General features: G+C 41.0%; 1 protein-coding gene across 1 annotated transcript in view; it reads right to left on the bottom strand.

The window, feature by feature from the left end:
- ELOVL5 (ELOVL fatty acid elongase 5) overlaps nucleotides 1–15,266 on the bottom strand; it is an 89,559-nt gene extending 74,293 nt beyond the window's left edge. The window contains exon 1 of the mRNA XM_036767848.1: nucleotides 14,849–15,266. The gene's annotated coding sequence lies outside the window, so the exon portion shown is untranslated. The remainder of the gene's footprint in view (nucleotides 1–14,848) is intronic.
- Nucleotides 15,267–15,677: the final 411 nt, after the last annotated feature.

The following is a 15,677-nucleotide window of genomic DNA, read 5'->3' as shown; positions in this document are numbered from 1 at the left end:
GGGTTTTCTTGGCAAAGATATTGGGGTCGTTTGCAAATTCCTTCTCCAGCTCATTTTATAGATGAGGAAACTGAGTCAAACACGGTTAAGTGACTTGCCCAGGGTAATACATATGTGTCTGGGGCCAGATTTGAACTGTGTTAGATCATCTTGACTCCAGGTCAGGCACTCTATCCACTGAACCACCTAGCTCTCTGTTAGGCAGCTTAGCCTATGACAAATTGTTTCCTTTTGGGAGGCAAAAAGGAAATGACCAAATTGAAGGTAAGGTGCTATGAAAAGGGGTGTTAAGAGTGTCTCAGGAATTTCTTGGTCTTTACTATCTCAAAATGCTAAATTGGAGGCTCTGAGATTAGCAATCTAACGTGGCAGTCTAGATGCATCTTCATAAAACATGTAACAGTAAAAGGCATTTTTGTCTACAGTGAAATCTGACAAAAATAGCTTCTCTTTTTAAGGTATATATTTCCAGATTGGAGAGAACCAGGCTCTTTAAAAAAAAAGTCATTTAGAATTTTTTAAATGAACAAACTAAACTATAGATGATAACTGGAAGAGGCAGATATGCCAAAGGCTTTTAATCAACATTTTATGCTGTGCCTAAATGGCTTATAAATCTCTTAGCTGATTAGAGCCTGATGAGATTACTTGAATATGCAATTACATTAGTCATGTTCCTCAAGCTCAAGAGTGCAAAAACTCTAAATAAATGCAACCCCAAAGAAGTAGTCACAAATAAGCTACATTAAACGTTCCCTAAGAGAAATATTAGATTATGTCATTTCATACCTTGAGGGGGCAGGGAGTGGGTGAGGGTGGGGAGAGGGTTAATTGTGTTAAGCTGAGGCCATCAAGTCACTTTCTTCTTCAAACTCAATCTCACTTCCTAAATGCTAGTCAAATATATGTGCTGGTTTTCCTTTTACAGGGCAAGTTTAAACATCCTACAGAGGTGCATGATTCTTAAAAAAAGGCCAAATGCTGATATAATCACCTGTCTTATAATTTTAATAAGAGCTGTTTTAACACCTAGTCAGATGTCAAATTCACAAATTACCTGCCTGGTAAATTATGTAATCAATTTTTTGAGAAAATACAGTCTGGCCATCTTAACAATATTGTTAGTTTCTTCAGGTGAAAAATATTTACAGTAACTGTTTGTAGTGGCAAAGACCTGGAAACTAAGGGGATATGTATCAACTACAGAATAGCTGAAAAAATCATGGCACATTCATAAGATGTAATAGAATGCTAATGTGCTGAAAGAAAAATAATGAAAAGGATGGTTTCTGGGAAACCTGGGAAGCTTTGTATGAAATGAGCTAACCAGGAAAACAATTTACATGACATCAACACTGTAAAACTATTTTGAAACACTTAAAAAAAAAATCTGACCAAGTAATTATCAACCATAATTCCAGGGGACAGATGAATGCTACCCACTTCCTGACAGAGAGGCAATTGATTAATATGAAGACTGTGACAGATTTTTGTACATAATGACTGTGGGAATTTCTTTTGTTTGATTATATACATTTGTTACAACGGTTTTGTTAAAGTGCTTAGTATAGTGCCTAGCACGTAGCAGATGAAGGTAAAAGAGAAATAAAAAGCCTGATAATTGGATAAAATAAATTTTAATTTAAAAAGGTCACTTATTAAATATATAGTAAATTATGCAATTAATTTTGAGTGAATACTGTCTATGCGTCATAACAATACTATCAGCCTCTTCTGTGTGTGTGTGTGTGTGTGTGTGTGTGTGTGTGTGTACAGCAAGTGAGTGGCAGGCTAGTTTGGTCCTTTGAATTTTCTGTCTACAATGCTACAAATGTGCAGGTTTAGTGCCTAGAATGCAGACTTTTCAGCCATAGAGTTTTCCCACAAAATTGTCACTGGCAATTTGGCTAGGGCTCCCTGTTTCTGGCTCTGGAGGAGAAAGTGAGGCTGGTGACCTTGTACAACCCTCCCTCACTCAAATCAAAGTCAACTGCAAGTCATGTCATCATTTCCCTGATGTCATGGTCCTCTTTGAAAACAAAGGACAAACACAACCTGTGAGTAGACTGAGCTGCCTGAATGGGGACCCAGCCAGTTGGGTAACTCAGCTCATCCTCTCTCCCTCTCCTCTCCAAAAGGTGGTCAATTTTGATGGCCAGAAGCTGCCCAGTTAACTTCGAGTTTACTGGCTAGATTCCTTCCTTGATTCCTTCCTCCCTCCCTCCCTCCCATCTCTTTCTTTCTTCTTTCCTTCCTTTTCTCAAAGACCAAACCTTAAACCCATTTCACTCTGGAGCTCATAGACTAGACCACAAGGCCCCTTCCCAAGCACCACTTAATGGCTATATTTTGGGCCTACCTGGCTCAGAGTGAATGTCCATAGTAACTGTTTTTCTTTAGATCAGCATTCCTGAGGGTCTACCCCTCCCAGTTTGATTTTTTTTTTTAAATTACAGGGGCCATCCCTTGACTCACTTCTTAAAGAGGCCTTTTCACTGAATGGACATTACCTCACTCAAAGTGAGAACCTGAAAAGGCCTTAGCCTAAAAGGGTCTCCCAATTAGTCCCAAATTAGTCTCCCAATGCATCCTGGGCCATCTCCAATCATCCTGATGAATATCTGGCTCCTGGACACAGATGTCTCTGGAGGAGAAAATAAGGCTGGTGACCAGCCCCTCCTCACTCAAAGTCAACTGCAAGTCATCATTTCCCTGATGTCATGGTCCTCTTCGAAATCAAAGGACAAATACATATTTCCACGATGAAAAAGAAACAATCAAGGCTCTGGAAAAATTTGGAGGGTACAAAAAACATTCAAAAGCCAGTATTATCAAAAGATAATTGAATGCCTTTATTTCTTATACAGATTCAACAGGGAGAGAGGAAAAAATGAGAAAGAAAATAAATGGAAAAATCACAAAGCAGAGACTTAATTATAAAATTCTACAGCCAAAAATTTTACAAGTAGAACAACCTCTTTTCTGAGGTATGGGTATAGGAGTTGAGGAAGAAACCAGAAAAGACTTTAAATTTGCATGTGTATACTTAAATGCTTCCACAGATATATGTGGTCTTCAATTTGAGGACTCCCTCCTACAAATAATACAAGTCTCAACCTATACAGGCCACCTCATCCTGTGCCACTCTTCCTCATTATCCAGGAATTTTTCCACAAAGGATCCACCCAATGAACTTCTTCTAAATGCCTACAGTGCTCCGGTACATGCAAGTCTCTGTCAGTTTTCTCTTGCTCAGCCAACATGACTGGCCCCACCTGCAGACTAGGACCAAAGAGCCACTCTAAGGAAAATTGGGTACAAAGCTTTTAAGGTAGAACTCAGCTCAAGTGCTTTAAAAAGCTACTTAAAAGGATTATTATATTGTCACCATCAATATTTAGTATTCTGCATTTACAAAACACTTATATACATGATCATGATCTCAATTAAATCCTCAAGAACCCCACCAAAACTTATTATCCTCATTTTACAAAGAAAGGAAACTGAGGCTCAGAAAGGTTAAATGATAAAAGATCATACAAAGTGGTAGATTTGGGACTTGAACTGAGGTTTTCCAACTCTTTTCTACTACTAGACCATATTGCTACTCAAGTAATTACCTAGGTTGCTATGATAGGGATACAGCATTAAGAACTGCCCTACCTTCCTAAAGCTTCCAGTCTAAATAAAGACTATCACTTAAAATATGTGGAGCAAAGCTGAGAAGCCACTTGTATTAAATCCAGATTTACAAAAAGCTGAGATCAAATAAAATAAAGAGAAGGCAGTTATCTACAAATTTTCATTCAAAACTTAAGTAAGTTCTTCTATAGTTGAGCAGTGCAGAGTGCCAAAGATAGGAGCAGAGGTGCCCTGAACACCACCCGTAGGGATAAGCACACCAGACGGCTATTACACCCTAGGGAAGCAAATGAATAATTACTGAATTTGGTATCCTGAGAACTATTCCCTGGGGAAGGAGAATTTCATAACAATTGTTTCACAGGAATAATTCCTGGCATTGTAGAGTGGGAGGAACACCAGATCTATAGTTGGAAGCACTGGTTTTGAATACCAGCTCTGCTACTCAAAAGCTATGTGTTCTTGGACAAATCATTTTTACTATGCTGAACCTCAGTTTCCCCACCTGTAATATCAGGGGATTGCACTAAATGATAAACGAAGTCCCTTACTAATCTATAATCCTATGATAACAACAGAAGATAAGGGCCAGTTTTTATAAGATGGTGTTGCTGAGGGTGAAGGCATGGGAGGGAAGTGCAAGTTCATGAAGGCAGGGAAAAAGTGATTGATACTATGCTAGATTGGGGGGTGAAGTTTAATTCCATAGATATATCTGTAACCACAGCTCTGTTTTGAGAAAGCTGTTATTCTTTCCTTTAGGGTCTATGCATCACTCTAAAAGGAGGTGCTATCCCCCTTAATCTGAGTGACCCAGAGCAAAGTCACTTAACCGTGTTTGCCTCAGTTTCCTCAACTGTAAAATGAGCTAGAGAAGGAAATGGCAAACCATTCCAGTATCTCTGCCAAGAAAACCCCAAAAGGGGTCACGAAGAGTTGACTCGACTAAAAATTGATTAAATACATCCCCTAAATCTCTGAGCCACTTAGGACTCTGCCAAAAAACAAGAGCAAAGGTCTCTATTGTGCTTCATTATATTCCTCTGCAGCAGCACTGGCTTTTCTGTTTAAAAGCACCCAGCTGAAGCTCAACTAGAGGAGACATGGAATTTGGTTGGCTATTTAATGTTTCTAAAAATGTACTAGTCAGATACTTTTTGATACAAGGCCCATGTAATTATAAAAACAAATAGACACAAATCAACTAAAAATGTTCCCACAGTGGGAACATGCCATAGTTCAGTAGGAGTTGAACAGCTTGGGAATGATAACATTTAGAGACTAGTCAGGTGGTGTGTTCTACTATGGAATGGAAACTTCGAATTAGGTCAGATCTTTTTCATTTTCTTGTCCAACGTACTTCACAGGGACAGAAAATTTCCTCTTAAAAAAGCCTGTTAATAGCAGCCTATTACTGTTATTTCCAGCAATAAGTTTATTTCTGTCTATTTTTTAAAAATCAATTTTTCTTTTAACCTGAATGACTAGTATAAACAAACCAACAAAATACAGATAAGTATATTCTCTGAAAGTTATTAAACAAAACAATACAAATAACTATTTACAACTAATTTTGAAATTTACCCTTTGTTAACTGAAAGACTGTGGTCTAGCTATGTCTTATTTACTAATCTAACCTAGAACCCTCAGGTCAGCCTCTCTTTTGGTCCCATTATACAGCCCTGAGGCAGAAACAATGAAGTGCTTTGGAAAAGGATGGCACTGCAGAATGGTGACACCAGATGCCATGGCAGTTTTCAGACATCCTCCATAACAACTGTGTCTTTTCCATTAAATGTCAAAGGCTGAAACTACCAATACACTAGTAGGCGAGTTACAGCCCAAAATTAAATGACATGAGGGGATACGGGTTTGGAACCAGGGCTTACAGCATTCATAACATCCTCCACTTTTCAGCATTCCACGAGGAGAGAGAGCTGCTGAGCCTGCTTCTGGAAATGAGAAGTGAGGGAGCCTTAAGCTCTGTTTTCCTGCACGCAAATACACCTCTTAATGTGGTGATACAAAGCCTTTTACTTGTCTGCTAGCCAGAACGGAGTATGCGTACAAAAGGCTCTAAAGAACATACAAGGCAAGAACTGTTGTGGGCATCTGGGACAAGGATGGAGCTTGGCCTCTTAATCTGTCACCATGTGGTTGTGAACACATGGCTCAAGTGTGTCATCTCTGTTGTGCTTATTCTTTCTTGATTTTAGCTACAAATAGAAGTAACCAGGTTACAACCCTGTGAGTTTCAACAGATCCGGAGAGTCACCAGAGGTCCAGCAGTTGGTATCCATGGTAGAATCTGTAAATAGCCACAGCAGCTGAGCTCAGTGAGACAGTGGCATGGAGCTTGACCTATCCCAGAAGTGAACTGACCCAGCAGCCAAGACACCTTGTCTACACTCAGAAGTGAACTTGATGGGCATATGTTTGTTAGTCATCACTTTAAGTGTGAGCCCACACTCCCAGGGATCAAGTTAGTGTATAAAGGAGAGTGTGCCTTGGTTTGCAGAATATTTCTGTACCCCTGTCCTTGCTGTACGTTCTAAGCAAACATCCCTTTGTAAAAGCTAATTAATATTAAGGGATTGATACCGAGGAGCGATCAACTGGCCAAGCTGATATTGGCAGGATAATAATTAGTCAAATAATTGTCCCAAGGGAACAAACTGAATGGTGGCTTCTGTGTGACAGCATTAGAAAACCTCAGTCTCTCAGGGATGCCCCAAGAACTCTGAAAGAAAACATAGCAAGCCATGTGTATTCTGTGGATTCAACCTCATAGTCAGAGTGTGACTTGGGACCTTGAGCCCAGACCCATGCTCTACATGTTATATAAAATACTATTTTAAAAAATAAATTCTTATGATTATTTTGTTACCTTAGGCACTGGACCAGAAGGAAGTCAAGATATTTGTGACTTCAATGAATGTGTATTCAGTGATAGTGGGTACAAAGAAAGCACTGGGTGCTAAGCAGTAGGGATACAAAGAGAAAATTGAAATTGGCCTGAAGGGTCTTACATTTTAATGGATGTTTATTTAACTTCTCTATTTACTGGAGTGGGGTAGAGGGGAGGGGGGTTTAGAATGGATGATTTTAAAGATGATTTTCAATTCTAACATTCTATTGATTTTCTATGAATGAGCCAAATTACAGAATTATGTGGACAGCAAATTTTTTCCTTTAATTTCAAAAGAAATTTTCCCTTGGCAACAGGGTCCAGGGCAGAGGATGTGTCAGAACTGAGGCTTTGTGAGATTCTTCCAACTTAAACGTTATGGATCCACAGAAGAAATTAACTTTGATCTTAAAGATGATAATGACAGAAAAGAAAAAAATACAAGTCACAGAATGAAGGCAATAGAGACATGATGAAGAGGACTACCAGGGAAGAAAAGGAGAAAAAAATCTCATAGCTCATACCTGTCTTCTGAATTTTAAACTTGTATTTCCAACACGCTGGCCATTTATATCTGGATATCCATCCAGCAACTCATATTCACCAAATTCAAAACTATGATCATTTCCACATGCTACTTCCAACTTCTCATGAGTCCAACCAAAGCTCTCTGACTTCTGTGTATTTATTAATGGCATCATCATCCTCCTAATTAGGCTCAAAATCTGGATATTCTTCCCTTGTCATCGTCCCCCCTCCCCCTCCTTTTACTCTTTTATCCAATCAGTTGCCAAATCCTGTGGATTAATTTCTCCCAATATCCTTGGCATCACCCTGTAACATTCCATTCTCTGTGTTCTAACCGCAGTTCAAGGCTTTCATTGTTACAGCCTGGAATATTGCAATAGACAGATCATCATCATAACATGCCACCTAGCTATGGGTGTACCCCAAGACTTCAGACTGAGTCCTTTGTTTTTCTTCTCTTTCTTGGTACTCACATCAGTTCAAATGGGTTTAATTATTTTCTCTGTGCTAAGGACTCAGACCTGCATTTCTGGTCCTAGATGCAACAACTGCCTAGTGGACATCCCATCATCATTTACATAATAAAAACTAGCATTTCTATAGCACTTTGAGACGTCTACTTGATCCTCACGACCTTTTGAGATAAGTGCTGTTATCATCCTCAGTCTTTTCGATGAAGAAAACTGAGGCTGCAAGAGGATAAGTGAATTGCTCAGGGTCACACAGCTAAGTAAGTGTCTGAGGCAGAATATGGTTAAGTCTTCCTTATACCAAGACTATCATATCAAATTCAGCTTTTCCAAAATAGCTCATTATCTTTCTCCCCAAACCCAACCCTCCATCTGAACTTCTCTATTTCTGTTAAAGGCACTACCATCTCTGTGGGACAGCTAGCTGGCACAGTGGATAGATCACTGGGCGTGGCATCAGGAAGACTCATCTTCATGAGTTTAAATCTGGTCTCAGACACTTACTAGTGACCCTGGGCAAGTCACTTAATCCTCTTTCCCTCAATTCCTCATCTGTAAATGAGCTGCAGAAGAAAATGGCAAATCACTCCAAGATCTCTGCCAAGAGTCATAATGAATTAGACATGACTGAAACGACTCAACAACAAAAACCATCTCTCTAATCACTTGGGTTCATAATCTCAGTGTCATGCTTGAATCCTGACTCTCTCTCACCCCACATATCCATTTAATGGCCAATCTCCATCTCGTGGATCTGTCCCCTTCTTTCTACTCTATATATACCACTGTAGTTCAGGGCCTCATCACCTTTTACCTATACCACTGCAACAGACCCCAAATGGTCTCCCTACCTACCTGAAGTCTCTCCCCTATACAATCCATCCTTCACAAAATGTACATCCATATCCCACCACCATTTAATTAGATAATATTCAGTATTTATTAAGCACCTACTTTGCGTCAGGCACTGTGTTAAGCACTGGGGATATAAACATGAAAAAGCCTGTCCTCAAGGAGCTAACAATTTAATAGAAGAAGACAATATACAAAAAAAAAAAAGCTAGAGAAGCGGGAGGAGGGGAGGAAGATGCAGAAAGTAAAACACCGGAGTTTAACTTGCCTAGGGTCACACGACTAGTAAATGCCTAAGAGCAGGATTTGAACCCAGGGGTCTTCCTGACTCTAGGCCCACTGATCTCTGTACTACACCATGCTGCTGCTTCCTTAGTGGCTGGCACATACAGAGACACTTAATAAATGCCTGTTAACGGATAGTTCTCCACTACCTCTCCATCCCCTATCCCCCAATTTATTTCATACCTCACTGTATAATTAAACTTCCCAAAAGGACATGCAATGGTCAAGTCAATCCCTTGCTTAAAAACTTTCAATGGCTTTCAAATAAAGGCCAAATGTCTTAGTTTAGAATTCAAGTGGCACCTGCTTTATGTCTACCTCACTTAACCCAAATTCAACCAAACCAGACTAATCCTTCCTGAACATACTGTATGCTTGCCTTCCTCCATGCTATGGTCACATAGTTCTCCCTCAGCCTAAGAAGCCTTCCCTCCCCTCATGCCAGTTAAAATGCTACCTAGTTAATGCCACCTTGTCTATGAAGTATTATTATTAAAAAAATTATGATAATATTCACTTTAAAGTTCTTCAAAGCCCTTCCCTGATCTTCCTAGCTACAAGAAATCTTTCCACTGACATCCCACAGTCCCTGGTTTTAACCTCTCCTACTAAAATGTGTATTTTCTACCATTATGTTACAGTTATTTTTGCATAACTATTGTCTCTTCTTTTAGAAAATATGCTCTTTGAGGGCAAGATTTCTCATATATTGAAGGCTCCTTAACACTTACCTCAGTATCTTACACACACAGGAAAAAAATTTTTACTGAATGAATCTGTGCATGACATTCTGTATGACAAGTCATAAAACAAATCATACACCCAAGGGTCCCATGCCCGCAGGGACCAAGGCTAATTAAGATGTTAATATAAAAATGATAAATTAAGCATAAGTAGGATATATATTGAGTAACATAGATCATAAACCAAATTTAGATTTCATACAAGACAAATATAAAGAAATGTGGCTTAAATCAACTGACAAAGTAATAAATTTACTGTGATTAATAAACAGTACAGTAATACTCTCATTTTTTGTCACAGCATAAGTTTATAAAAAACCTACTTCTAAGGACAGCAATGATAAATTATAGACACACACGAAACCTAAAAACAACACAAAACTAAGTGGAAACTTCTCTAAGAGGTTGTATATTGTGAACAATATATATGAACTTTGATAGCCATGTTGATTCATATGATCACTAGTGTAAAAAAAAGTAAAAGCATACTTTGCCTTTTATTATTTAGAAAATATATGACATACGCGAAGCAATTTGAGGGAGACAGAGAAGGAAAATGGTTAAGGATAGACAAAGGATGTTCCAAGCAAAGAAAGTTATATTTTAAAAGGAATGTAGCCAAGCAGCATGGTAGTATTTGGAGAGGGAGTTGGAAATTAAGGACTTGTTGCTGGGAGGGACATCTTTCATTGGATGACAAAGTCAGAATCCAAAAAGATTTTAAAAGGCTGGAAGGACAGGCTGAATATAAGATGAAATTTAATGACATAAATGTAAAGTCTTACACCTGGGGCTCTTAAAAAAATCAACTTCACAAGTATAAGGTGCCTATGGAGAAGTTATGGTTTTAGTGGACTGCAAAGTCAATGATTCAACACTGTGACACTTTGATTTCTGACATGTGGAATCATCAATGCCTGGCACATTGTGGGTGCTTAATGCTTACTGATTGGCTGAAGCTGAAAAATCTAAAGCAACTTTAAGCTACATTAAGAGAAGTATTGAACTCACGGAAGGCGACAGGCCACTGTATTCTGTCCTCGTCAGACCACATTTGGAATTTTGTGTTCAGTTCTGGACATCACAGTTTAAGACAGGATGCTGACAAATTGAGGACTTATTTAGTGGAGAACAAGAAGAAGCGTGAGGAAAAGGGAAGCCCTGCCAGGAAGATGAGTTGAAGGAAATAAGGAGAAAAGATTCAGGGAGAACATGATAGGTTGTTTTTGAGTCATTTTTCAGTGGTGCCCATTTGGGGTTCTTGGCAAAGATACTGAAGTGGTTTGCCATTTCCTTCTCCTGGTTATTATACAGATGAGGAAACTGAGGCAAAGTGGATTAAGTGATTTGCCCAGGGTCACACAGCTAACCAGCTGTCTGAGTGTCTGAGGCTAGATTTGAACTCAGGTCTTCCTGACTCCAGGGCCATTGCTCTATCCACCGCACCACCTAGCTGCCCCCATGATAAGCTGCAGTGAGACTGTTAAAGAGCTGTTACTATAGAAAAGGACTTAAACATAGTTTGCCCGGCACCAGGTTACAGAACAAGGTGCATCAGATGGTGCTTCAAGGAGGCATATTTAGTTTTGATTTAATAAAGTATAATGGACAACTCAGATTTATGTAACATTTTAAGGTCTGAAAAAGGAATTTCCTTACCACAAGCCCATGAGGTAATGTGATGAACATATTCATTACTCCCATTTGATAACAAAGCAAAGTGAAGCTGAGAGGTAAGTAGCTTTCTCATGGTCACAAAACAGTGTGTGGCAAACAGAACTTGAACCCAAGTTTCCTACCTACAGGTCAAAACTTCTTAACAATAGAACTATCCAAAAGTACTACCGGCTCCCTCTAGAGGTAGTCAATTCACTCAAGGACTTCAGGTCTCTCTTAAGTGAAAGCTATATGCTGGGGATTCTGTTTCTGGTACCAGTTGTACTGAGAGACCCTGTGGTCTCTCTCAGTGAGGGCATATGTTTTCAGTAGCAAACAAAGACTAGGTAGGCAGGAGAAAGAATAGGTATTCCTTGACAATTTGATGGGAGAAGCGTTAGGTAAAAGATGAAAAAAAAAAAAGGCAACACACCTGAGAAGCAAAAGGCCAAAATAGCAGGCAAGAAAATAATAATGTTGCTAGAAGCATTGGAGACAAAAAAAGATTTGGTCATTGACGGGAAATGAAGACATTCAAACTGCCCAAAGGGGGGAAACTTCATTTGGAGTGGCTGTTAAAACACAAAGGATAAAGAGCCATAGATAACCACAAAGTTTCATGTTTTGAGGTTGATGGGTGAAATTTTATCTGCCCTCTGTACCACACAAGTTGCAATGCACAGAAAGAAAGAAATACTTCTACTCTGAACTGTCTAATTCAGGTTAGTAGGCAAAAGGGTGGATGAGGAGAGAAAACAGTGCCTGAACAAACACCAGAGAGAGATACTGGAGTGCAAGAAAGGATGAAAAGGGTGGTGTCAGTCAGCCAAGTAATTAAAGGGACTTTAAGATAAGTGGTCCAACCTCTTCATTTTACATATGAAGAAAATGACCCAGCATAGTGAAGTGACTAGCCTCACAGTACAGTTGGTGATATAGCTGGAATTAGAAACTGAAGTGTCTTTCTAGTCCAGTGTTCTTAATACTAGAGAATATGAATGGCTACAGTTTTCTACAAACACCAAGAGGCAAATATAAAGATAGCCTTTTTAATCTTATCTGTCAAAGTAGATTCAGAGGTGAGGAAATCCAAGTTAATCTAGCTCCTTTACTCTCTGAATCATGAACCTCTTCAAAGGCAGTTTTGAAAAAATAAGGGCATGTAATTCTCCTCCTCCAACCCCTACTGCCCAAATTAACTGTTTTATCTTTATGAAAATGGGGAAGGAAAGGGAAAAAGTTTGAGAAGTTACTGTAGGTATATATTTTGCAAGAATATCAGTAATCTTAGCATTTCTTTTTGGTTTTCACCTTCAGACAAAAGACACAATTTTCTTAAATTATTTATCAATAACTGTCAACCAGAGTTTTCTTTTAAACTGAAGACCAGACAAATAAACAAAAACCACACATACAGGAGAGGAAGAGGCAAACACCTAAGGAACAGAAAGGAAGTTAGATCACAAGGGATTCTCATGGTGGTGCTTCTCTGGAGAATCACAGAGAGTGTTTGATAAGCCAATTTTTTTTTTAAGATTCATTTGGGGCCAGGTAGAACGAATCTAATTGCTTTTTTAGATGACAGCATTACAAAGTGACTCACTTAACAATCATGTCCCCTCAAAGTCTTTTCTCTAAATTAAGAATCTCCAGTACCTTCAACTGATCTCCCTGTATTCATGGTTTCCATCTATTTTCCTCATCCTGCTAGCTCTCCACTGAATATGATCCTGCCTGCCAGTGTCCTATTTAACTGTGGTACCCAGAACCGAACACAAAAATCCAGGTGTGGTCTGATCAGGGTAGAGTACAATTGGACTTTTACCTTCCATGAGGTGAGCATTATATCTAGGGTATTTGTTTGTTTGTTTGTTTTTTTAGCTTTTATGTCACAGTGTTGATTCAATGAACCAAACTCCCAGAGTTTTAAAAATGTGCTCCATTTAAGACGTTAAAAAGAAATTAATTCCTACCTTTTCCTCCGTAACAGGCCAGTGAAAAATTAGTTAAATCTTAACTTTTTGGTTAAATGGAGAAAGCATGCACGAAAAACACCAGCGAGAAACAAGACATCTGCAGAGTTGGAGGGACCAGGTTGCAGTGCTGCAGCTCTTCCGTCTTTTTTAACACTAACACAGCCCTTCCTGTAACTGATCCAGTTAAGCCTCTCCGCACTACTACCAGTCCCCGATTCGCAACTCAGCCTTTACGCCTTCCCACCCGGCAAATAACCACTCACCGAATTTCTCAATTGTACGAGTTTCTGTGACCTGATTTGGACAATACACACTATACTCCAGATTTGCCACCTGGAACCGAGTGGGAAGTGAAGTTAACTCACAACTGTAAGGGGAAATTCTCACCCTTAACTTGACAATCGCACTCAACACATACAAGACACAGACTAGCTCTAGGACGCAGGGCTGATTTGTTTGGGGGGGGGGGTGTGGGGAGAGAAAGAAAAGGGGGATTGCAAGAAAATGCTAAATAAGCTGTCTTCCTTACAAAGTTAAAAAAAAGATACACCCCTCCTCCCGGCTTCCCTCCCTCCCTTGCCCCCCACCATCCTCTACTCAAGTTTCCGAGCAACCCTTCCTTCCCACCCCTTCCTCTCTCCCTGGAGGTAGTCTGCTCTAGGCTCATACACACAGCCAACCAGCTCCCGCCGCTCTCATGGGCTGATGTTGGGGGGTAGACGGGGTCGGCAGCGACGCTCTCCGCTCCCTACCTCCCTAAGACGGCTGCCTTTGTCGTTCCCTCGGAGCCACCCTGCCTCTTCGGCCAGTCTCATCTTTCTCACCACTCATCACAAGGTTTTAAAGCCATTCCTATCTGGTTTTAATAAAACCAAAGCAGTCCCAGGAAAGCAATCTTTCCACCCGGGTCCTGGAGGAAGGGCGGCATACACAGGCACGCGCACATACAGGCAGTCGCACACTGACAAACAGAGACCCCCCACCCTCCTAAAGCCCCGCTTGGTTTGCTAGGGAGGTTAAGTCATGGGGCGAAGGGAGCGGTGAACCTAAACTTCGCCTCTTTCACAGCCCTGAGAGCAGGAACGGACTCAAGCAGCTGATTTCTTCCTTTTTTGTCTTAAGCGTCTGACAACAGCAGGGGAAACCCTACTCCAAAGCGTCCCCCTCCTTCTTCAACATTTGTAAATCCACCCAAACGGAAGCCGCAGCAGCAGCAACAGCTCCCCCGACCTCCCCTCTGCGAATCCATCCAAAGCGGGTCAGCCGACAACCATAGAGAGAGACCTACCGCAGAGAACCCTATCCCGCCCGGCATCTAGGTCCCTCTGCAGAGTTTGTGCATCCACACAGAATCTGTTAGGTGGAGAAAACCAGCTTGCAGTCCTTCCCAACAGCCTAACAGGTGCGATAAGCATCCGTGGAGGAAAAAACTCTTAAGCTTCATATTCCGAATAAGATTGGAGCAAAATGCAGCCCGGGGTGGGGGTGGGGGGCAGAAGAGGAGAGAACCTACAACATCTACCCCTTACTCATCCACCTCCCCAAAAGGCATACTTTTCCACGCCCGAGGAGACCGAAATAAAATAGAGCTCTTCCAACGCACAGTGGTAAAGCGGGAACAGCTGCATTCGTAAGATAAACCCCTCTCAGGCTCAGTCCAGCCTGGAGAGACGAGGGAGAGCAAATATAGCGCTAGAAGGCAAGCCCCTCTGCTTCCTTCGTTTTTGTTCCTCTCTGCCATGGCAGGAGAGAGCTTCGGGACGAAGTTTCCTAAGGCGAATAGCTTACCTCCTTAGACCGAGTGGCAGCAGCTTTGCGAAAACAGCAACAGCTACGGCAGCGGCAAAAGCTGGAGCGGACAGCCGCTTTCAGGCTGTCACGCTAGAGCCGAAGAGGATGTGGGAGGGAGGGCCGAGGCAGGGAGGAACCAAGAAGATGAGGAGAGGAGGGAGTTGGGTACCTACAATAAAACGTGGGCTGATTGTGACGTCACAATGGCGCGATGGGCGAATAGGAGGCCGACTTATGAATCGAGTCCTATGATGTCATGTGTCACGAAGGGCCAATCCTGAGACAATAGAACTTTCGTGATTGTAAATTTGAGAATCCGAGGCAGTAGGGCTGGGAAGGAGGAGGGGGTGGTCCGCTCTCGTTCACGTGTCTAGTCAGTTTTAGCCGCTTTCTTCCCAATAAGCCTGCGTGAGAAGAAGAGTCTGCGCAGTGGCAGTAATGAAGTTCCCGCTGCCCTAAACTCTTTCAGAGAGTCTCTATCCCAAAGAATGCCAGATTGTGTTACTGTTCTCGCAAGAAGCTTAGCTTCGTACTGAGCATGCTCGGCAGGCGGGCTCCTTTCCTGCGCCCGGACTGCATACCGCTACTTTGGGCTTTTAGATTTGAATGAACAAGGAGGCAGGCGAGAGAGAATGGCTTTTAAAAATCACAAAAAGGCGAGGTCGTCAGGGGGAGAGGGAAACCCATTCAAAATACCTTGTCGGTGTTGCCTTGATAGTTTGTAAACCAAATAGGTTGAGTTTGGTTTTGGAGTTTTTATTTTTTTTTGGAGAGAGGCATTTCTATAATGGATGTTGTTGTTTGGGTGGGGGAAGAGGGACACAGA

This window comes from Trichosurus vulpecula, chromosome 7 (assembly GCF_011100635.1).
Source record: "Trichosurus vulpecula isolate mTriVul1 chromosome 7, mTriVul1.pri, whole genome shotgun sequence".
NCBI lineage: Eukaryota > Metazoa > Chordata > Mammalia > Diprotodontia > Phalangeridae > Trichosurus > Trichosurus vulpecula.
This window is presented reverse-complemented; position numbering and strand designations above follow the sequence as displayed.